The sequence below is a fragment of the Myotis nattereri genome (genome assembly GCF_964212035.1).
Source record: "Myotis nattereri genome assembly, chromosome: 6".
Classification (NCBI taxonomy): Eukaryota; Metazoa; Chordata; class Mammalia; order Chiroptera; family Vespertilionidae; genus Myotis; species Myotis nattereri.
The window spans coordinates 88,067,675-88,091,163 of NC_138081.1; the positions used below are offsets into that span (position 1 = coordinate 88,067,675).

Genomic DNA, 23,489 nt, shown 5'->3' on the forward strand with positions numbered 1-23,489 from the left:
TATAGTTCCCTATTCATGGCTAAAGCATGGCATCTTCCCTGTGAGCTTTCCTCCCCCGTTGGATTGGTCTAGAAATGTGGGGGCTGATTTGGGTCAGATTTGGTGAGTTCTGCCTTGTACCCAGCAGGACACTGGCAGGTCAGCCGGATGTGGCGGTGCCTGCAGCCACCCGCACATGCTCTGTAGACCCTTGCTCTCTCACACGCCTATGGGCCCTTAGTTGAGACAGAACCACCAGCTATTGTCCCTGGTATTGTAGGTGAATTCCCCAGGTGAGTTCTGGGGTGCCCTCTCCCATCAGCCCTTTGGTCTGGTCCACTCTATCGGTTAGAAAATACCATGGGATTTGGGGAAAGGGGTTTGGAATTGGGCTTCCCCTTCCAGAAGTATGCAAATTATCATGACACTTCCCAGAGCTCTGAGAAGAGTGGGGACCTTTTCTAAGTCACAGAAAGTAAAAAGGTCCAGTTAAACCCTATTCCCAGGGTAATAGGTACTTGATTTTCTGAAGCAAAAAATAAAAAAATAAAAAAATCAAATAAAAAAATAAAAAATCACTGCTCCTTCAGCTAAAAAAGAAGTGAATATTTTAAAAATCTTGTGGCAGAGAGACCATACTTAGCCATCCTCAACAAATCATGTATCTTATTTTTAAAATACTTTTACATTTATGAAAATAGTATGTGCTCATAGTAGAATATTTTTAAAAGATAATGCATTTTCAAAGTGACAAAGTGAGGTGCCACTTGTCACTCTGACTCCCAAACTACTACCAGGACATCCATCATGTCTACTTGGACTGAGCCCAATGAGGGGAAATATCCAACATCTGAAAATGTCCAAACTTGGAAAGAAACCCTGGGCTAGTGGACAAGGAGAAAATTAAACTCAGAATAGCTCCCCTGACTTTAAAGAGAAAGGATAGAGAAGCAGAAACTCAGGAGGCACATGGCTAATGCGATCATCAACCAAACAGAAAAGTCAAACTCCAGGTGGTAGAACTCTGTGATTATGGCAGAAATCCTCATAAATTGCAACCTCTAACAGTCTCCCCATAAGGATTTAGTGAACAGGCACAATTACCTTCCCCATTTCTTCCTTTTGTGAAAAAAGGAATTGGTGATCACAATTAAATGTCACTGGAAAAGCAGAATTTGACAAGAGATAAGGTAAATCTGCTTTCGGATTGTTGCTGATGATGCTCATAGAAATGTAGGATTTGCTCCATGCCGTTATGAGCAATTTTCTTTGAGTCCAATTGACGGACAGGTTTATCTGTGACTTTTGCTGCAGGTCACCAGTTAACCAAGTCTAGTGACATCAATCTGACTGTTGGGAATGGAATGCGAATGGTTCATAATTGAGTCTCAAACGTAAAGTCCTAAAATAACCTGCTGCGAACATCCGTCACTACCCACCACTGGAATCACAAAACAGGCCACAATTAAGTTGATAATTACAGCTACACTAATATCCATTTACAATGGACGGCAGGATGGCAGCACTGGAAACACCAATGACCAGCTTAAGGAGACACTGACATACGATAAAAAACATGTTTTCCTAAAAGTGTAGGAATTCTAACTATGTGCATGCCTTGTTTTATTCATTATATTTCCCTTATTAAATGGAAACTCCATGTGAACAGGGAGTTTTTATTTGTTTACTTGTTTTGTTCAGATGTACTCCCAATACCCAGACCAGTGCTTGGCTCACAGGCAGTGGCCTCTGGTGGTCTCAAATAAATGAATGCACTTTATATCATTACCAATCACTGACAGAGGGCGAAATCTCCCACTGGGAACCCCCATCACTAAGCAGCACTTATTCGAATATAAAAAGTAAAGTCTAGAATTATACTTTATTTGCCCCATAAAGTGAGCAGCCCTTGGTCTTCCATGCCCATCTCTGACAGCGAGACCTACTTTGAAAACCACAGATGCAGACTAGACAGCGTACTATGTGCTTTAAGTCTTTGCTACTCAAAGGATAACCTGGGAACCACCTACATCCTCATCACCAGGATCTGGGTAGAATTGCAGAGTCTCAGGCCCCCAATCGGACTTACTAAAGCAGAACCTACATTTTATCAAGATTCCCCAGGTGATGCATATGCACATTTGAATTTCTATCACGGGTGAGGTAGCATTTGAGGAGGGTGGGAGTACAGGCCAGATTTTGACAGGAGGAAGTGGGTACATGGGAGAGTATTCCTGGCACCAAGGTTTTCCCAGAGATGAGGCAACAGAGGTCATGTTGGTAACAGCTAATGATGGCGTCTGACAGGAGGTGAAGCATTAGAATGTGGGGTTCAGGTCACCTCGGGGAGAATGTTAACTCTAAGCTAGGGGTAGGAGATCACTGAATCTGTAAATAATCTTTAAATCCCTTCCAAATTGCTTTTTCCAGAGCCAAACTTGGTCCTACCTCTCTGGCTCATAGCTTGGCAGGAGAATTGCTTTTCTCCTTTTATGTGTAATTGGTTTCTCCCGTCCAATTACTCTTTCATACATCTGCCAGCTGTTTTTAAACTTCACTTGGTTACGTTGCCTGTTGCTCAAAATATTTTAAGAACCTAAAACAGAGGACAAAGGTAAAGCTTAGCCTGGCATGTGGTGCTCTCTGGAGCCTGGCTCTGGCTTCCCAATTCCGTTCCCGACGACCTGCTCTAGACCTTTCTGCTCTAGCCACGCTGGAGAATTCGCTGCTTCACAATAAACTGAGTGCATTTCTGCTTTGTGGCCATGACCCCAGCTGGTATGTCTTTCCTTGTCCTCCAGGGCCATGAACTCATCTTCCTTCTGCATCCAGCTCCTCCAGGCTTTCCCTGTCTCCACCCACTACAACCATCAGCTGCCCTTTCTTCCCCAAATCCTTTGCAATTTTTTTCTTCCATTCAAATAGCAACTTATTCGTTCTTTTATTCAGCTGAAACTGTTGGATGCCTGCTATGTGTCAGGTCCTAGGGAAAAGAAACTTCTCAGCACCAGCACTGGAAGAGCTGACGATCTAGTAGGAGAAATAGTCACAGTTACAATAGGATGCGATAGATGCAACCATAGTGGTAAAATTGAGTAACAGGAAAGCACCTCGCACAAACTGGAGGGGGAGGGATGGAGAGGGGAAAGCAAAAAGGGAAGGGGGAAGGGGAAGAAATAAGGGGAGGAGGAGAAGACAGAGGGAGGAGAGAGAGAGAGAGAGGAGAGAGAGATTTAGTTGCAGATATTTCTTTCTGGATTCCCAATCTAAGCCTCAACTCCTTTCCCTTAATAATTATTTTTTTCTTTTAAACTGCCTAAGTTTAAACCACGGGTGTGTAGTCCCATAAGGCTATCCTCTTCTTCGCAGAGATATGGCCAGCATATAAGGAAGCCCTATCATCAGAGCATGTTTTAGGAAGACTGAGCCCCCATTCAAAGTTAAATCTCAAAACTCAATGATATGTTTACATGTCTCTAATGCTTGGTGGCTTAGATGCCGCAATTTCAACGCTAATGACTTTATACATTTTCCTTTAATCATAGGAAATTGACAAAGAAGCAACTGTTTTTATTATTGAAGGCTTTAAAAATATGTCAAAAAGAAGGTAGTGAACGGTCATTTTATTAATCATCTTAAAGCATTCCATAATGAAGAGTAGGTGCCATTAGGTTGGGTATTTCTGAAGGATATTCCAAACCTGCATACCTATTTTGATGTCCTGAATATTTTAAAGACCCAACATCCCACCTCCCCCACACCCACCATTTCCACACCCACATTTCTCCCCTTGAACAAGAACCTTTCCACGTAACTCCTTGGTGAGTCTTTGCCTAAACATGGCCAGTCACGTGGAGCTCCATGTAAATGCCTCGTTTTCACAGGGATTTCATCAACCCAGGTCCATTTGTCACTATGAAAAAGAGCACCATGGAAATGCCACTTAACTGGGCTGGCTGCTCTTGGCAGACGCTGCCCCCGCTGACTTCCAAACAACTCCAATTCCACCCAGTCTTATAAAGGAAAGAGACTAAATTGTGGTTGCCACCTTAAAGTGGGAGTTAGCATATAATACAACAATTTTGGGCAGGAGCTGGGCTGGTTTCTTTCCTGTGCCGGCTTTATTCTTAGCTGCTTTTTCAAAGCAGAGTTCCCCACTGGCTTTTGCATCAGACAGAAGGCAGGGGTCCTATTCTTTCAGCTTCTGGAGCTGAACTGGAATTTGTGGGTTGGTACCAGGAAATGCGTTGTCTGGCAAGTAGAGAAATGAAATGCAAATTGAAGTCTTAGTTGATTTTTAAGACCACAAGAATGGTTCCTGTAGAAGCACTGGAGCTTTGAGGTCTATTGGAGACTCACTGGGCCCTAAATGAATATTTTTGCAAGGTGCCAACTTCAGGGTGAACTTGCCTAAAGGGCCACATTTTTAGGAGGTCGGGATTATTGGGGAATAGCTGCCTAATTTTCAGCTAGTAAGTGTTGGATACCCTTTAGGAAATTTCTGCTTGTAGATTGGGGATTGCTTTGGAATTACTTCTGTTGCTCTAAATCCTGGTAGTGACCCTGTGTATCCAGGCGACATCTGAAACTTCCCTTTCCTAACGACTTACACATTTGCACAATTCGTATCACAAGTCAGGCTTTGGTTCCCGCTGACATCTAGCTCCCTCCTGGGGTGGGAGCCCTAAAAAAGTACAGGTCACGTGGCAGGACCAGAGCCTGCCTGATTTCCCACCCTTTCCTGCCTTCGTGCTCTTGACTACTGATTTTCCCATGTTAACCACTTGAACCCTCTCATTTCAACTAATCCAAACCCTATTCTTTCATCAAGACTCTTATTAGGAGTCTGGTTTCCACCCTTCTCGCACCAGGGTAAGTGCTGAGATTGGAAAGTTTGCCTCTCTCCATCTTCTTACTCTCCCTTCCCTATGGGAGAAGGAGGGGGCAATTTAGTTAGAACTTGACATCTGTTGAGTTTGAGCCAAGTCTGCTGGTGGGAGAGTAACTGGGCCAGGAAGCAAGATTCAGGCTCCACCCATTTGCTTTCTTCCCCTCCCTCTCTTCAGGTGCAGGGCCTTTCTCCTTCTCCGTCACAGCTGGATCCTTTGCTTTCTGACCTCAGGCAGTAAGCACACCTGGGTAGAGCCAAGGCCCATGGCAGATGGTCCTATTACAGAGATCGGGTTAACAACATTCAACATCTGATCTTCAAATGTACGCACTTAATTGTCAAAAACAGAGTTACTACAATGGACAGCGCAGCTGCAGTGGTTAGACCAGGGGTGGGCACACTTCCTGACTCGAGGGCCACAATGGGTGCTTAAACGGGACCGGGACCGGAGGGCCGGAACAGAAGCATGGATGGAGTGTTTGTGTGAACTAATATAAATTCAAAGTAAACAGCATTACATAAAAGGGGACGGTCTTTTTTTTCAATAGTTTTATTCATTTCAAACGGGCCAGTTCCGGCCTGCGGGCCATAGTTTGCTCACGGCTGAGTTAAACCATGGTCTAACCACAGACGTCTTTGGCATTGCCAATCTGTTGTGGTGTCCTTAGAATGGAAATAGATGGGCATCCTACTGCTTTCTCCAATCCTATCTTAAAAGCCTGGTGAGACTTCCAACTTTTCATCTAAGGAAAGTGTAATTTTATTCTCATGTCCCCTTTGATCATGTTTAAGATCCAACCCATGTTTTACATTGATGTTCTTTCTCCTTGAGTCTGAACAAAATTACTTCCTGGAGATAGAGTTGTCCAGCACAGCCTTTCAAAATGTTCTCTTTGGCCTTAAGGATGTGATGGCTCCACTGGGATTTTTCACCATGTCAGCTTAACAGTTGGTATGGGCCCTCTACCATAAAGGGCCCATTCATTCTTCTTTATCTATTCATGGACAAAATATACCAATACTTTTCCTAACAATAGAAATTTCACAATTTTGTTCAGGGCTTACATAATTCAGAGCCAAATTAAAGCAAACATGGTAGAAATGATACTCGATGCCTGGAGTCAAGCCATTTCAGCTATTCTCTTAAAATTTTATCTTCATCCCTGGCTATAGTTCACAGTAAAATAAAATGGAACAGAACTTGGTCTAGGTATTGGAAGCAAAAGTCCCAAGTGGCAGTCCCAACAACTGCAGTGCCACCACTTTGATCAGCTCTTGCCCTTATAGACATCAGCTGTTTTATAGCTATGTTCCAGGTTGACAAGTTAGTTTTAAAACAAATTATGCCACGGATTATTCTTTCTACTCATGGCTATCGTCAGAGGTTCTGATGGCTCTGAAACAAGCCTTATAAGATTTACTGGGGGCTTTGTCCTCTGAGGTCCCTAAGAAAATGAAGCTACCCGTCTGGTCTAACCTCTCAAACGCAGGAATGGATCTCTCTACACACAAGAACATTTCTCCTCACGCAGCTTTAGGTTCTAGAAAACCTATCTGGGTCCCAAATGAATCTTCTTCTTTTTAAAGAAACAAACTGGGCCTTGTGTTACCAGGTAAAGCTGTAATTACTATGCAAACTCTACAGTTTGTGGGGCTGTGCCCTTGGCCGCAAAACCCCAAGAGCATCAGCTCCAGGAGCCACTCCAAAATGCTGGGCTCCCCATGTGGTTCTCTGCCCTCCAGTTGCTACTTCCTCTGTTTAGGTGTAAGTCGTCCTTGCCAAAATGCCTTATGCTGACCCCTAAGGTGCTGATCACTCACAGACATTATTTCCGGGTAACTAGCCAATTAAAAAGGGCAAAGGAAGCCGGAAGCACCTGCAGCAGAGTTTCAGCCTCCCTGGCTCCACAGCCCCTGATAAACTGTATTAGATGGTGCAGCCTGGGCCTTCTTCCTTACCTGTAGGAAGGGCTGTTTCTGCAGAGCACACCTTTTCCCCAGCCAACCACACAGAGTCGTGACAGCTTAATAAGTCAATGTCCGGCAGAACAGAGAGGGCCAGTTAAACAGAGACTGGTGTGCGGTCGGCCTTTCAGTGCTGTGCCTCATCTCCACCCTGGTTGGCTTGGTGAGTATGGACCAGGTGCGTAGAGATCCAATGACCTTTCTAGAGGGATCTGTGTTTATTCCTGTGGAAAAGGATGAGGAAAGGGACAGAGAAAAGATGCAGAAGTATTCACCCCACTACTGCTCCTTAATCTCTGTGGAAATGTGATGGGGAGGCAAATGTTCCCCCAATACCTTCCAGCTGGGATGAAGGCACTGCTCTTGTTCTGACAGATGCACTCTTGCTGTGGGTGATTATGAGCTATATTAGAAAGGATTTTTAAAACTTGGAAAGCTTAGTTTTAGCTTTAACTTATTTTGCAAATAGTTAATGTATTAACTTTATTATTATTATTATTACTATTATTATTATTATTATTATTATTATTATTATTATTATTTTGCTTGCTATAAAGTAGGGTAGGGTATTTTTCTTGCTTGGTTCCCTTGAACCCAGAGACCTAGAAATGGGAAATCTTGTTTATACAGAAACAACTTCAACTCTCAAGGTCAAACAGCATACTGATGAGCTAGAATTTATTTATTTATTGAATTTGCTTACTTTGCCTCACTTCAGTGTTGTCCATATGCTTTTTCACAAAAAAAGCTGTGGGGCATTGCAAAAAAACTGCTGAATCGTGTCATGGTATGGCTCATATCTTCAGGAGAAAGCCATTTTCTCAACAAAATTTTCTGAGTAGTTTCTTAGTAAATTCCACATGATGCTGGCCTAAGTCTTGGCGATGTAATGATAGACATTGCATTCTCCTTATCTTTCACAAACTTCAAAGTATAAATCAAATACAATATTTAGTTTTTTAAATACAGTCTCATAAGCTTACACAGAATTCTGTTTGGTAGCTACAATAAGGCCTGTTTAAAGACCATCATGTTGGTCTACAGATCTGGTCACAATGTAGATCAAATTGCAACCCCTAGTCTCCATCTCTGTCACTATAGCCCAAGAAGAAGCAACAAGGCCCTCCATATGAATATTTGATAAAATTGTGTGGCATTTTACCTAACAGAGTTACTCAAGGTGAAAAAATGCTTATTGTTCATGCAAGAAAGGGAATATATTGGCTCCATAGTGTGGAATTTCCTTGTTTTCTTTTTGATTAGAATTATTTTTAAATTTACAAAAATGAGTATAAAAGTGATGTTATCTTCAAAGACTTACTTTCCCCCACTTTTTGCTAAGATTCATTCATAATATTGTCTCTGTAATTCATTCATTCTGACTGTGGCATCGTATTCTATTTGGTGAACATTCCACTGTTTATTCACTGTTTATTCACAATTGCTCATGTCTCCCAACATGGGTTCTTGGGTTGTTTGTATGTTTGATTATGAACACGTGTGAAGGTGTTAAGGATAGCTCTCCTGTGGAGTTACTGCTTGCAAAGGGTGTGTATGTTCAACTTTATAATCCAAACTCTTTTCCAAGTGGCTTTAACCATTTTATTTAAAGAATATAATATGCTGTTATATTGTGTCCTTGGTTTGCATTTCCTCCATTGCTAATGAAGTTGAATATCATTTCAAATATTCAGTTGCCATGAGCAGTTCTTCTATGAAATGCATGGGTGGAATAATGTTTGGATAAAATTAGAACCCTTCTGCATTTCCTACCAAAATCAACTTCAGATAGATTAAGTACTTGAATATAAAGAAGGAAAATTTATGTTTGTATTAGAATATATAAGTGAATATGTTTTCAACCTTGGGTTCGGGGTGGGTCTCGACCTAAACAAGACACAAAAATTATATCTATAAGATATTGATACATTTGACCATTAACATGTTAAAGTTAAGAAGTTTTATTTATCAAGACACATTCAAGAAAGTAAAAAGACAAGCTATGAAGCAAAATACAATATTTATTATACACACCACCAACAAAAATTAGTATCAGAATAATATTTATATTAAGAATACCTCTAAACCATTAAGAAGGACATAAACAATAGAAAAACAAGGCCATGGACATATGTTCCTTCTCTCTCTCTCTCTCTCTCTCTCTCTCTCTCTCTCTCTCCATTTAAATATTAAAACTTTGATATAATAAGGTGAAATGATTAAGAATATTAATTCTAGATTTAAGAAAAAAAAATCTGGCTTTAAGTCCTTGCCTGGACACGTACTGTGTGATCTCTGGCAAATTTTCTTAAACTTTCTGTCTCAGTATCCTCTATTATAAAGTGTTATTATGCCATCAACTGATGAATGGATAAACACAATGTGGGATATCCATATAATGCAATATTATTCAGCCTTAAAAATGATGAAGCCCTGACACACACTACAACATGGATGAATCTGGAAAACATGCTGAGAGAGTATTCAGGCACAAAAGGTCACACATTATATGATTCCTTTATATAAAATGTTCAGAGCAGGCAAATTTAGAGATAGAAAGTAGATTAGTGGTTACCAGAACATGGGATAGAGGGGGATAGGGAATGACTGCTAATGTTTTGGAATTAGATAGTGGTGATGGTTTAACAATGTGAATATACCAAAGACCACTGAATTATACAATTTAAAATGATTTATGTCAATTACATCTCAATTTAAAAAAAGAAAAAATTTTATTGTGAGCAATAATTCATATAAATGTCTCAGCATATTGTCTGGCACATAATAATCATGCAATAATAGTAGGTAGCTTCAAAAAATGCTATTCCATTTTCTTTTGCTTCACTTTTACCTAGCTATAAGTATCTCTCTCCAGAATGTATGTTATTTGACTCAAGTTTTACGTAGCTCTGCGGAAGACCGGAAATGATCTTCAAAGGCCGGAAATGATCTTCAAAAGTAGGATCAAAGGAATTATGATGACTGTTCATAGACATATAGCTACCATGTGTTGCTTACTAGACACCAATACCAATACTAGATGTTTTCAAAAGAATGTTCTTGTTAAATCTGTAGAACAATATTATGAGTTGTCCTTACATTGCATTTGAGAAAACAGTTGTCCTTACATTGCATTCTTTTGCCCAAGATCAAACAACTAGTTGATCTGGGAATAAAACCCTGAACTTTGAAACTCCTAAGTCTTCTTTTTTTCTGCTCTACTCCATTATACAAAGGTATAAATCACTGCAGGGAAATGCTGAAGAATGTCAAAGGCTGTTTTAAAGCAGTTTACTCTAATCCAATGATATGTTCATATGATTTAAAAATAAAGCTCTCTGCATAGCAACAGGGATTTTTTTCTTTGAACACTAAAGGTTTTATTTTAAAATAGACTGCTACCCATGGTGGTGATTTTGCTCCTGAAATTCTCCAAATCTCCTTTCATATACCGGTACAAAATATGAATGAGCTTATAGTATGGAAAAAGAACCAAATTAGTCACTTAAATGTCACTTCTGTGAATGTCATTTTAATCAAAGCATTTGAAATCCCCTTCTCATTCTTCACAGCATCTCTCATAATTAGTAAGAGCTCTGAGTCAGTGCTCTGGTGTTAGAAAAATGAGTAATTGATAGCATATAACTGAAATACCAGACCATAAAATCATTGAGAAATGTAGCCTTCTAGCAAGTTGGCTTCTGCGGACAAATCTCCATCAAGGTTTTATTTTTACCCCAGGCTTTGTTTGATCTATTGGAAACCACAAGACTTTGAGCGAGAGCTGAAGACATCACAAGAATAGCTTCTTTTATAAGATGATTCTTCTCATCATTGCACCGAATTCTCGCACACTATGCTTCATCAGTGGTATAGTGCTGGAGGTCACCGAGCTCTCAAAAGCCCACAAATGAAGCCAAGGGCATCTGAATGGAAAGCAACGTTTCTTCTTCCAACTTTGGCAAACTGCATTTCATATATAAGAGCCGGTGTTTCAGGGAGGAGAGCTTCTTTCAAGGATAGCGGAGAGCAGACATTCCACACTGACACGGATTCTCCTGCTTTAAGGAAAAACTAACCTTGAGGGTGCATTCTATGGTATGGACACTGTAATATTTATCTACCATGCGCTATCACATTTATCCAGTATCACCACTCCTCTCTTCTGGGCAGGAAGTTGAAGCTTAAAGCTGTTAAGTAACTTACACAGCTAGTAGATAGAAAGGTCAAGATTAGAAACAGATTTAAGTCTGATCCCCCAAACTGAGGCTGCTTTCCTATGACATTATGCTGCCTCTCAGAAAAATACATTGGTTAAGCAAGAAGGAATATTGTGAACATAAGAATTACCTAATTCTTGCTATATAATGCACTTTAAAATGGGATTTTAAAAGGTGTGTAATGAATTATTCTGTTCTAAAATTAAAGATATTCCTATCGTGCACTTTAATAATTATGATAGTTATAGGGGGATCTTATTCTCATGCTTTATGTTCCTGGGGAAAAACAGCTATTTTCCCACCTTGTTCTCATTCTTCCCTGGGAGGAGGATGACCACTGGGAGATCGCTGAGGTTGTCATATCCTCTGACCCTCCCCCAGGAGCCCTCTGGATATGACTCAGGCACTTCCTCAACTCAGGCCCTTGCCCTGTTGATCCCCCTTCCTGGAACATGCTTTTTCTATACATCGAACTCCCCCACCTGCAAGTCTTCATTCAAATGTTGCCTTCTCAGTAAGGCCTACTAGGACCATTCTATTCAAAATCACATACTGTTCACACCCCCCTCCCCAATCTCACAGTCCTCTGCTGTTTTGTTTTCCATAACACTTGCTATTTTCCAGTGTCTATAATTCATTGCATTTATTGCTTATTGCATGCCTCACCAACTGGAACACAAGTTCTTTGTGTGTTTAGTTCATCGATGTTCATTCCAAATGCCTGAGACAAATTTGTTTAACGAATGAGCAAGTGAGTGAATGGGAAACTATGCATTTCTGTACCTTTTCTATTTCCTTCCATTTCTGTTTGCAAAGCAACCAATTTACTGAGTTCTGTTTTTGTTTTGTTTTTTTGTCAAGCCATGCTAAGATCAGCGAGGAGCTGGCAGCTCACACAGACCTTCGACTGCATTCAGCACTTTCCCTGGAGCTGTGACTCAGCAGGTATGTTATTGAAGACGACTGTTTTGCATGGTCTACAGATGCCTCCAGCTTTCCGGCCTCTGATATATACTCCCTTTTCTCTATACTATTAGGATCCGGAAAGGTAAACAATTTTAAGTTTTCCTATGAAAAGATGCTCAGCTGTTCCTGCATTTGTGATGCCTGCACAGTCCAAGGCCACCTTGAGGGAAATAAATAGATCTAGAAGGGACTTGGAGAAATGACCTTCAGTGAAGCCCTCTTTGTAGGTGAGTTTGTGGATTTTTCAAACCCACCCCCAAGGAAATAAGAATCACATCTTCTTCTAAGGTTATCTAGACCAGTGGTCAGCAAACTGCGGCCCCTTGAGCGTGGCTCTTCCACAAAATACCACATGCGGGCGCACACGTACAGTGCGATTGAAACTTTGTGGCCACACTCAAGGGGCCAAAGAGCCGCATGTGGCTCTAGAGCCACAGTTTGCCGACCACTGATCTAGACAAAGTGGCTCTCTCGTTCTCTTCAATAGCCCATCCCTGCATCCTCCTTCCCTTCTACTTTCTGACATCTATGTTCAGAGGTTCCGTTTTCACTCCTAACCTGAAACGCTCCTGCTGCCTTTTGCCTCGACTTTGTCATTTGCTCACAGACGTAGAGTGTGCTGGTGATGTTTACCATTTGGGTGCATTTACACTTAGATTCCCATCACAACAACAGAGAGTTGGCCTGATAACCCAGTGCTCTGAAATACATAGATTTTTCCCTTTTATTTCCACACAGATGACATAGATGTTGCCAACTTTCCTTCTTCCATTTTCCAGATGAGGAAACAATATTTCAGAGAGGTGAAATGATTCACCTAAAAGTACCATAGCTATAGAATTGCTACACCACGTTTCAAACTATTTTAGTCTGATTCGAGGGCATGATACCAAAGATTTCCAGCTACCTCCCCAAACACACGCCTCCTGCTATCCACTGACTGTAGGGATTGGACGTGCCGAGCGAGGCTGTGACTAGTGAGCTGTAACGTACTTCCCAGACCCCCTTGCAGCTTGTTATGGCAAATGCAATGGGGGCAGTGGAGGTATGGGCCACTTCCCATGGGTGGGTTTTCCCAGGATGCTTTTCCCCCCCTTATCCAGGTAGGTCATGGGATGGACCATCCAGAAAAATACTAGATTAGTCATCAAGCTGAGTCCCTGCATACCTACTTTGGACTATTGCCTGAAGAAACAAACAAACAAAACCGTATTTTCTAAGTCCCTGAATCTTTTGGGTGTGTTTGTTACTTCAGCTTAGCTTTCCCCAGTTTATACAAACCAGATGGGCATTTTGTTTGAGCATTTTCAGTGCTAAGAGGTTTACTACTTTTTTTAAGGTGTTGTCAAGGTTAACCTTTTAAATGTTGAGTCAAAATATTTTTTTTCCAGTCTTTTCCTTTAGTGTAACCAGAATTTTAGCACATGTCGTCAGCCTAGACCTGCAAATATTGGACCACAGCTTAAGGACAACTGAGTCTCTTCCCTTTAGAACTGGCATGAGAGCAGCTGTGCTTTGTAGACACAAAATCATCACTGACACTAGAAGCTGCCTCTCCCCTAAAATGTGCTGTATGGTAGGGCACTTGGTTTCGCTTTTTTCTTTTGCTGTTTCTTTTCAGGTCAAGAGAGTGAAGCCATGAAGATATTCTCCTCAGGGAATTCTGGTTCTGTCCTCTCCTGATTCAACCTTGTCATCCAGATGGACTCAGATAAATCAGGTGAAATGGAGGTATTGGGGAGTAGGTCACAGGATTAAGCTAACTTTCTATTACAGGTGCTATCTTAAAGAGAGAGAAAGGGAGGGTGAGTGTGTGATCCTGGGTTTCCCTTTACCAAGATCTGTGAAGAGAGAAGCCGGTGTTGAGAAGCCCCCAAAGGGTTGGAAAGCTGTACAGTGACTCCTTCCAAGAAAGCATTTAAATGCCTTTCCTTGTTCAGTACCACTACCAGGGGAGTCCATGACTCTCAGCTGGACCCTTTTTTTAATCCTCACCTGAGAATATGTTCATTGATTTGAGAGAGAGGAAGGGAGAGAGAAAGAGAGAGAGCAACATTGATGTGAGAAAGAAACATCTATTGGTTGCCTCCTGCACATGCCCCGATTGGGAATTGAACCCACCACCTAGGTATATGCCCTAAATGGGAATAGAACCCGCAACTTTTTGGTGTACAGGACAGCGCTCGAACCAACTGAACCACCCAGCCAGGGCAGGACCTTTTTACATGGGAAATTATCCTTTCCCTTTCCATTTGCCACATGTGGCTTCTAACCGGGATTTTCCCATGCTTCCATAGTTGCCGTGTACTCACCTGAACATGGCTGGTCAATATTTGGCTAATTGTTTATTCTCCCCCAATTTTAAACTCTTGACCAAACACCTGTAATGTGATTGAATACAAATGTGTCCCCTGACTCATCCTGCTTGATCCCTATCCTGAACAGGTACTAAAGGACAAGGATGATATGAGGGTTTTAAAACACAAGGTACTGAAGTAGAAATTAGTCTTCAATCTCAAAAACTCATCCTAACGTGCCAGGCAGGCAAGCTTTACTAAAATGCTGTGGTTCCTAAAAGCAGATATAATGAGTTTTTATGCTGACACAGTGGGGGATTTCAGCTGGTAAAACAGCTTGGACTCTCAGTGCACGCCACCTTTGTAAGACTCCCTATGGAAAAAGATGGTGGGGGACAGGTGAGACAGCGAGGACAGAGAGCCGGACTGACCGACCCACAGACCTTGCCCCAAACCCTCAGCAGAATGTCTTAAGTTGAGAATATTGGACAGGGCCTATGAATCCATTGGCTGAGAGGATAACTGTCTTCCTGCTTATTTCATCCATCTTCCATCCCCATGACCTCGCTTTGTTCATCCTACCGTGACTCACTCTTCTTCTGGCCAACTAGACCTCATCCGGATGTTTCAAAAGACACATCAACAGCTGCGAGCAGCTAAGCCTTCTTTGTCCACCGGAGCTGTCTGGATCCAGACAAGAATGCAATTTCCTGGGCACAGTGCTGTGCATGTCCTGTAACGCTCTCTCCTGTTTTCCTTAGTGATGATGAATGGGCCCTTTGTGACTGGAAAGTACACACACACACACACACACACACACACACACGATGTAAATGTAAAAGAAGAACATGTTTCCCAACCAAACCCCAGGGCTAAGATACAATGAGTTCTTTCACTGGAAAGTTCAGTAACTAAAACCAAAATTCTTGGTTTGTCACTGGCCTCTGCTGTGTCTGCAGTCATGTTCAAAGGTGATACCAACTTCCTTCTTGAGCCGGGCAGCAGCCCCTCCTCCCTCTGCCCTGACTCCGTGAGTCTAAACTAATTATTGGTCTTCATTAGGGGACTAGCTGGAGTCCGAAGGCAGTAGGAAAAGCAGCTTGTCCCCAGGTGCACTGTCCATTTCCTTGTAAGGCACAGTGACAGATGCAGGGAGGCCCTCCCAGATGGGGCAAAGGCACTCGGAGGATGCAGGTCCCTCTCCTTTGGAGGACTTCGCTCCTTTCCAAGTCATTCAGGTAGCAGACTGGGACTGACTTCTGTGTCCTCCTTTATGTCCTTTTCAACACCCAGCCCTCTCCCACTCCGTTTCTCTTTTAGGCCTCCATAGAAAAGTACCTTTAACTCCTGCCAAACCTAATCTTGCTGTTAAAGGTTTCCCTCAATGGTATGTACTTCCAGTATAAATTTTGAAAACTTCCTACTGACTTCTTTCATTTGTGCACTCAGAAGAAAGTTCCCATTTGCCTTTCAATGTCTATTTTTTCCTTTTCTGGAAAAAAAAAAGGTATGCAGCTATGACTGAGTGGAATAAATGATTCAGCCTGACATAGTGGGCCTAAAGTTTGACTTTCAGTTCTACCACTTACTATTTGGGTAGCCAAGTCAGTTATTTAACTTCTGAGAGGTCCAGGTTCTATATGAGAAGATCTCAATAAGGATACCCAACCACTAGGCTCAACTGGACAGGTCCAAGGAAGAAAAAAGTGTTGGTTATTGGGCGTGTGAAGTAAGATAATGTAGGGGCAACCACCTGGCCTGCAAGCAACACTCAATGTGTTTATTAAATCTTAAGGGTAAAAAGGGAGAAAATATTTTCCAGTGTTCATTTCTATTCTCCATAAGATTCTGAGTTAACTCCTCATGGAATCCTAGAGCAGGAGAGGACATTAGATTCATCTAGTGCAACACTTTTATCATTTACAAGAAAGAGCACTGGGTGCCTCAGAAGTTAAACTGACTTGATCATCAAAGAGTTCCTACCAGAGGCTGGACATGCACCCAGGGTTCCTGAGACCATGTCGGTAGTCTTCGCCCCACACTGTCTCTCCCCGTTCACCAGGTTTTTCTCTACCTGATTTATTTTTCTCTAATCCAACTTAGTTTTTCTCTCAGTTCTAGCATTCTACTCTCCCAGTTCCAGCATTCTACTCTCCCAGTTCCTTTTAAGCTTCTTTAAGTTATTAAAGGAGCCAAACATTTTATCTTTCTAAACTTTCTAAAATATACTAATAAGAGAAACAATTACGTTTTATGGAAGCTACACAATGGTTTAACCACATCATCTCAACTTTCCTGTTTTTGAGGTGTTCCCTCATGCTCTTATGAAGTTCATGTATAATGTGATCCACATTTGACACATCCTCTTAGCAGGGGTTGGCAAACTACAGCTTGTGGGCCAAGTCTGGTTTGCCACCTGTTTTTGTAAATAAAATTTTGTTGGAACACAGTCACACTCATTCGTGTGTGATCTATGGCTGCTTTCTGAACAATGGCAGAGTCCAATAGCTGTGACACAGACCGTGGGACCCACAAAACCTAAAATATTTACTCTTTGGGCCTTCATAGGTAAAGTTTGTTGACCCCCACTCTTAACATCAACTTCAGCTTTCTTCAAATCCCCTTTCCATACATGTTCTCCAAGAAACAATTTTCCACAAAAGACTAGATTTATTTTCCCAGAACATTTCAAAGCATTTGATTATTTGTATCTGCATAAAAAGTACAGTAAAAATGTTGAAAAATGATGAAAAGGCACAGAAAAGAATATAGCATTTAGCTATAATTTTGCAGGCAGAGATATCTACTGCTAGTCTCTGAGCTTTTGTCTAAGGACTTATTTGGTCAAGAGGGCCAGGCCCATTCCTGGGCATAAGAGCTTCCTTAGAGTCTTCAATAAATAATGCAGTTTGCAGCTGAGTTTCAAGGGAGAGAATGGAGATAGAAAATTATTCTGCATATTACAACAGGGAAATTTTAAAATTCTTCATCATACTAATAATGTTTATTTATTTATTTTATGCCTGTAGGAAGGAGGATGCTGATGAGGAAGAAAAGATGAACAGCAAAATGGAGAGACCAAGGAACTTGCAGAGAGAGAGAGGTGAGGATTATTTAGCTTTAAAGTTGTAGAGTTCTTCTGTTATAAACTTCCACCATCCCCCCTAAACCAGGAGTCACTTCCACCTCCAAAGAGCCTGGGTGAGTAGTCTATTTGGCAACTCACCCGAATGGTAGAAATTGATGACTGGTGTCACATGGTGTGAATCAAGCTTTTCACATGCAGGGTAGTGACTCCATAAACACAAGAGTCTGGCCAGAGCAGGCAGGCGATCAGATGAAGGAGCCACCATGTTCATCTACTACTTTCAGAAATTCAGATCACTCTTGGCAAGGGCACTGGACTTTCCATAAAGTGTGGAGTCAGGATATTTGATTGTCTAGATGATAAAGCCAAGAAGAACCTAGCTGATATGTGGACTATTAAAAGTCCATGCACACTTTCAGAATACATACAGCCTTTGTGCGTGTGGACTAGTTTCTTTAGAACTCAGTCAAAATTCCACCTGGTTATTTCTGGTAACCTTGTACAAGAGGATACACGTGATCTAGCTGTTTTCTCAAGGACAGGAAGTGGGAACCAATAGACAGGAAAGAGTGAGTACAAGCTACATTACTCACCCGTAATCCCCTAAAGCCACCCGGGAAAGGCTTTCTCCTTCTGGAAAATCACAACATCTTCACGATCCCGTATACCCTTTCCAGGCCTCCCATACTCACAAGTGCACAATCCACGTAGGTACCTTGTCCACACTCTGCAGTCACACCATTCGACTTCATGGATAAGAACAAGTGACCTACTCTATCAATGCAGAATGGCTCCTGTGGAACACGAATGAAAGAGATTATCCTCTTACAACCCTAGATTTTTCCTTTTTTCCATCAGTGCCCAAATACACACACACACACACACACACACACACACTCCATCATGAACATAATTTTAATAGATGATCCTTTATATAGTGTTTATTTAAATCGTAACACTTTGCTTAAAATTGACAAATATTTGCAGACATTCCATATTTCTGAAATATCCTAAGTAAAAGCATTTCTTTTGTGATTCTCAAAGGCTAAAACTGGACAGAAACCACATGTTTTCAGGCTTATCTTACATAATAGAAGAGTAGGTAGTTAGCCTTTTACTGTGACATGGTCTGAGGGCCGCCCGCCCCAATGTTCTCTGCACAGGCTTTGTGATCCATTGATGTATTTCTATCAAACGTGATGAATTTCTCTGCATGGAAGCACCAGTCCCTGTCAGTCTCCTGGGAAGGAGTGGTCCCTTGGGAAAATCTCATCATGGGCCTCTCGGAACTAAAGCTCGCTGGTGGCTCTCCTTCCTCTCAGATGGGGGCCAAGGCCTCGCCGGGGCGTGCCTGCTCTTTTGCTCCCCCCCTGCGCCCCCCCCCCCCCCCCCGCCAACAGCTGGCCCTGTTCTCAGCAGCCATAGACAACCCTCTGAAGGGCACCCTTTCATGACATTGTCAGCTCCTGGCACCGGACCCTCCCTCCCAGACAGCAGGGCCACCTCTTCTGCCGCCAGGAGATTAACGCAGCTCAGCCGAGCACAGCTGGGCCCGCGTGGACGGATGTGTGTGTCTTTACTCATCCTGCCTGTGTTTGCCCCCTCTTCCTTTATGGGGTAGCATAGCAGCCCAGCACATCATATGTTCCGCACTCCACACCCACTGCTTTCTCTTCATCCCGGCTATTAACAGCCTCCGTTCCCACACAGCCTGGGCTTTGGCCATAAGGCACCAGGGTCCTGCATGAGCTCTGCCCAGCCCTGTCCTGGCACCCAGTGCATGTTTTCTTTGCCTGGAATGCTCGTCCCACCCTTGCCTGTCTGAAAAACGCATACACAACCCTAAGGCCACTCAAACACTAACTCCGGCCTTCCCGGGATAGTTAACTGTGTCTGTTTCTGGGTTTTCGTTAGCACGTTGGGCAAACTCTTACAGCATTTATAATGATGTAGACTTTTATTTTCTTTCCCTTCCTCTACATCTAGGCACCCAGAACAAGGACCATAGTCATCTTTATACCCCCCAGAACCTAGTGTCTGGCTCCTAATAAATAAAGAACTAGTTGAATCAGTAGAATATAGTAGTTACTAACACTCTAGTGAGAAATGCTTTATTAGAGACTTTAGGGGTGATAATTAGCTATAATTAAACTCTTCACTTCAAAATTGGAGTGAGAAAATATATAACCCAGTATTTCCTCTACACTCCGCTTGCTTAGGTCCAATTGCGCTGATTCATATCACTCTTGAACAGCTTCTAGACTTTTCAAACAATATACGCCAAACTGAATTGCAGATTTTAGCCCCTCAATCCTTAATTTTCTGGTTCTCTCCATATCAGTTCATGGCAATTGCATTCTTTCAGTTGCTGTATTTTCAGAAGCCAAATATTTTGGAATTATGGCTGACTCACTACTTCCTCTCACACTCACACCCAGTGCATTAGCAGCAAATCCTGTTGACTCTTCCTTCAAAATAGCATTCCTTCCACTTCCACCTTGGTGCAAGCCGCCTCCTCACTGCTTTGCCTGCTTCCCCTTTGCTGACCTCCCGTCTGTGCCTCATGGTCTATTCTCCACACAGCAACTTGAGTGGTCCTTTGAAATAAATCAGATCACATCACTTCTGTGCTCAAAACTCTCCAATGGTCCTTTTCCCCTGAAACTGTACAGTGCCTGGCATATAATAGGTGATGAAGATTTCCCTAATGAATAAAATAATATTTAAGCCTTAGTATAAAAAAACAGAAGCCAAGAAACTGCAACTTATCATTGTTTGGTTACCTAATAAGGTATGTGATATGAATTACTACCTTTTTATATAATCATGTTTTTATATCACCAAAATGTTCCCGAAATATCTAGGTAAAGATAATCTCTTTCTGCCTAGCGATACATTGACCACAAAATAACCATTTGGTTCTGGCCAGTCACATAGCTCTCAGGGACTTGGTTTCTTCAGCTTTAAAAGGACAGAATTGAAATAAAATATTTCCATAATATCTTGTCATTTGAGATATCTATCAATTTTTTTTTTCCATGAACTTCAGCTCTTTAACTGTCTCTAAACATGGGTGGACCTGCCCTTTCCGAATAGCAATTATTTGATCTGGTTTTGAAAATGTTCTGGTTGATCCACAGGAGAAAGCTGCAGAGCAGCTGGGAGAAGAACCAGGCCTGGCCGGCGGGGTGGCCAGCAGCCCAGCCCAGACGGAACCAGCCTCCGGGGCGACTGGGTGGAGCAGCACGTGTGAGGCTGGCTGTGAGCACAAGCCTGGTCCGCCGCCGACCTTCTGGGCCAGGGCTTAGCCAAGTGTCCTTGACTTTGGAAATTAATGACGAGGGATGAATTTTCAAGTGTAGCTCCTTCGCACTTGTTGGAGAGATTGTGTTTGCACGAAAGCTGTTTTAACACGGAGGTTGTCTGCAGTAATTTGCTCGGAAATATATTTAGGCAGGAAGCTAATGTAAGATGAAGTCATCGGTGTCAACTCTAACCGATTTTTAAGTGATTGGGTGGAAAGGTTGTTCACCCAGCCTTTGGGTGAAAACTTATGTAAACAAATCAAATATAAAAATTATTAAAACATCACCTTTTAGTATTTTTATATTAAATTGAATTCACTTTTCAAAATATTTATAGTGTAATGTAGGTAGGTTTCAGATACAACTCCTTATAACCTTCAGTTATTTGTGTGGGACTTACATTTGTCATTTAAGAGTGAGAAAACCGTCTGTCTGCTTATGTAATTTTAAACTTTAATAATTTCAGCTCTCATAATCAGAAGACAGCAAGGCAGTTCAAATTTCTCAGCTTCAGCCCAGTCACTACCCTTCATCAGAAATCGCTCAGAACAATTTTCCAACTCATTGACGACGTTCTCCAGTTTCTGCTGAGTGATTTTGCAATTTACTTCCATCATCCGCGCTGGGTTCCTCCGAACAATGAGCCTGCAGTGAGTAAACAGACACTCACTTCCATCGTGCCCCAGCCCAGAGTTAATAAAGCCACAGTGTGCACTGAGCTTATAAAGACCAGACCTAGATAGGATCATTATCTGACTTAATTACTAATGTAAGCTATAGCCCTGCTTGTAAAAAGTTCCGGAGTTACAGAAATGTAAGCGTAAGTAGTCAAGCTTCTTCCTCCGTTCCTTCCCTCTACCCCTAGGGCCACGTCTGTAGGACTACAGTTCTTAGTTCAGTATCTCTGTGAAATTTTTCTCTACTCACAAACACCAAACAAATATACTTATACACACAGTATACATAAATATGATTTCATCTTCCTCCTTCCCACCCTCCCACCCTCCTTCCCTTCTCCCCTTCCTCCCTCCCACCCTCCCTCCCTCCTCCCCTTCCTCCCTCCCTCCCTCCCTCTTTCCTTCCTTCCTTCCTTCCTTCCTTCCTTCCTTCCTTCCTTCCTTCCTTCCTTCCTTCTTTCCTTCCTCTCTCCTTCCCTCCTTCCCTCCCTCCTTCCTTCCTTCCTTCCTTCCTTCCTTCCTTCCCCCCTTTTTTTCCTTCCTTCCTTCCCATCCCTCTCTCCCTTCCTTCCTTTTCTTTCCAAAAATGCAATCTAACACTAGTCATTATCCTGCTAATTCCTTTTCTGTCACCCAACAATCATCTTAGAGATCCTTCCATGATAGCAGATACAAGTTTGCCCCATTTGATTAATTGCCTCTCAGTATTCCAAAGCACAAAAATATTGTGATTTATTCATTCTCCTATTGTTGGACATTTAGGTTGTCACCAGTTTTTCAAGGTCATCAGTAATGCTGTAGATGAGGGAACAAGGGAGGAAGAAAGCAGGGCCAAAGAGCAAAAAGAGAATCAATGGGTACAATTATATAACTAAGACCTAGATGTCAAAACACAGTCAGCATCACGGTTAGCAGGGCCTTTGAGAACTGAGAGCTGACCTCAGGTGACGACCCTTCGTACATCATGCTGGCAGGCCTACCAGCTGGCTGAAGGTCACTGCCTCATGGGTGTTCAGAAGTGATGTACTACTTCGGCAGACAACAGAGACTATGGCACCCCCTAACTCACTGTACCCTGAAGAACATATAAAAGGCCCTCCTTCTTGGCTTACTGTGGCAGAGTTCCTTGGCCAGTCTGAACCTCAGCACCTCCTCTAATGCTTTGTTAAGATTCCTGATGCCATTGGGTTTCTGAAAAGGCCTGAGATTTCAGCCTGCCTAGAGTTCTACTCAGAACCCTGGGGTCAGTTCATTCTTCCCAGGATTCTCATCCTTGTCCTTCAGACCTAGCCCCTGATGCAAGCCCTCCTGCTCACCAATCTTCTGGGGCCCTTTCCTCAGCTCCTCGTGCACCCAGATGAGCTGGCATCAGAGTTCTCTGCACCCTCCACCCCTGCACAGAGCGACTCCTCTGTGACTTCGGCTTTTTGTACTGACGCCTGACCGTCTGGAGAAAGCATCATGTACGTGTAGTCTTTTCATGGGTCACGGAGGGCTGCTCAGCCTTCATCTTCACCATTTCTGGGGTTGGGTCTGAGGATGGAAAGAGGTTGAAGAGATCAGAGGTGAGAGAAGGGTTGACATTTTAAATAATATTCATATTCTCTTATGAGTGCTTATCGCTATGGCAACAGCCTCCTCACTGCTTTTCCCGCTTCCCCTTTGCTGACCTCCCATCTCTGCCTCATGGTCTATTCTCTGCACAGCAACTTGAGTGGTCCTTTCAAGGGCCCCTGTCACTGGGCTAGACCAGTGGTCGGCAAACTGCGGCCCCTTGAGTGTGGCTCTTCCACAAAATACCACGTGCGGGCGCACACGTACAGTGCGATTGAAACTTCGTGGCCACACTCAAGGGGCCAAAGAGCTTCATGTGGCTCGCGAGCCGCAGTTTGCCGACCACTGGGCTATACCATGCCCTTCCCTTCCTGTCACTCTCATCTTCTAAACTCATGGTCATCCCTCCAAATTTATGGACAACTTTGGTTCCTGTGTGTGTGATTGCCTTACATCCCACCTTCATCCTGGGACTCCACTCGCAATGTGGGTGCTTAGCAAAGACCCTGGTCCTCTAGGCACTTGACGTCCTCCAGTTCAGGGACTG

At 42.6% G+C, this 23,489-nt stretch overlaps 1 long non-coding RNA gene across 1 annotated transcript; it reads left to right on the forward strand.

The window, feature by feature from the left end:
* Positions 1-13,279: 13,279 nt before the first annotated feature.
* Positions 13,280-21,006, forward strand: LOC308521703. The gene is made up of 3 exons (XR_013996186.1): positions 13,280-13,741; positions 17,348-17,421; positions 20,547-21,006. It is a non-coding gene; the product is annotated as an uncharacterized lncRNA (long non-coding RNA).
* The last annotated feature ends 2,483 nt before the right edge of the window (positions 21,007-23,489 follow it).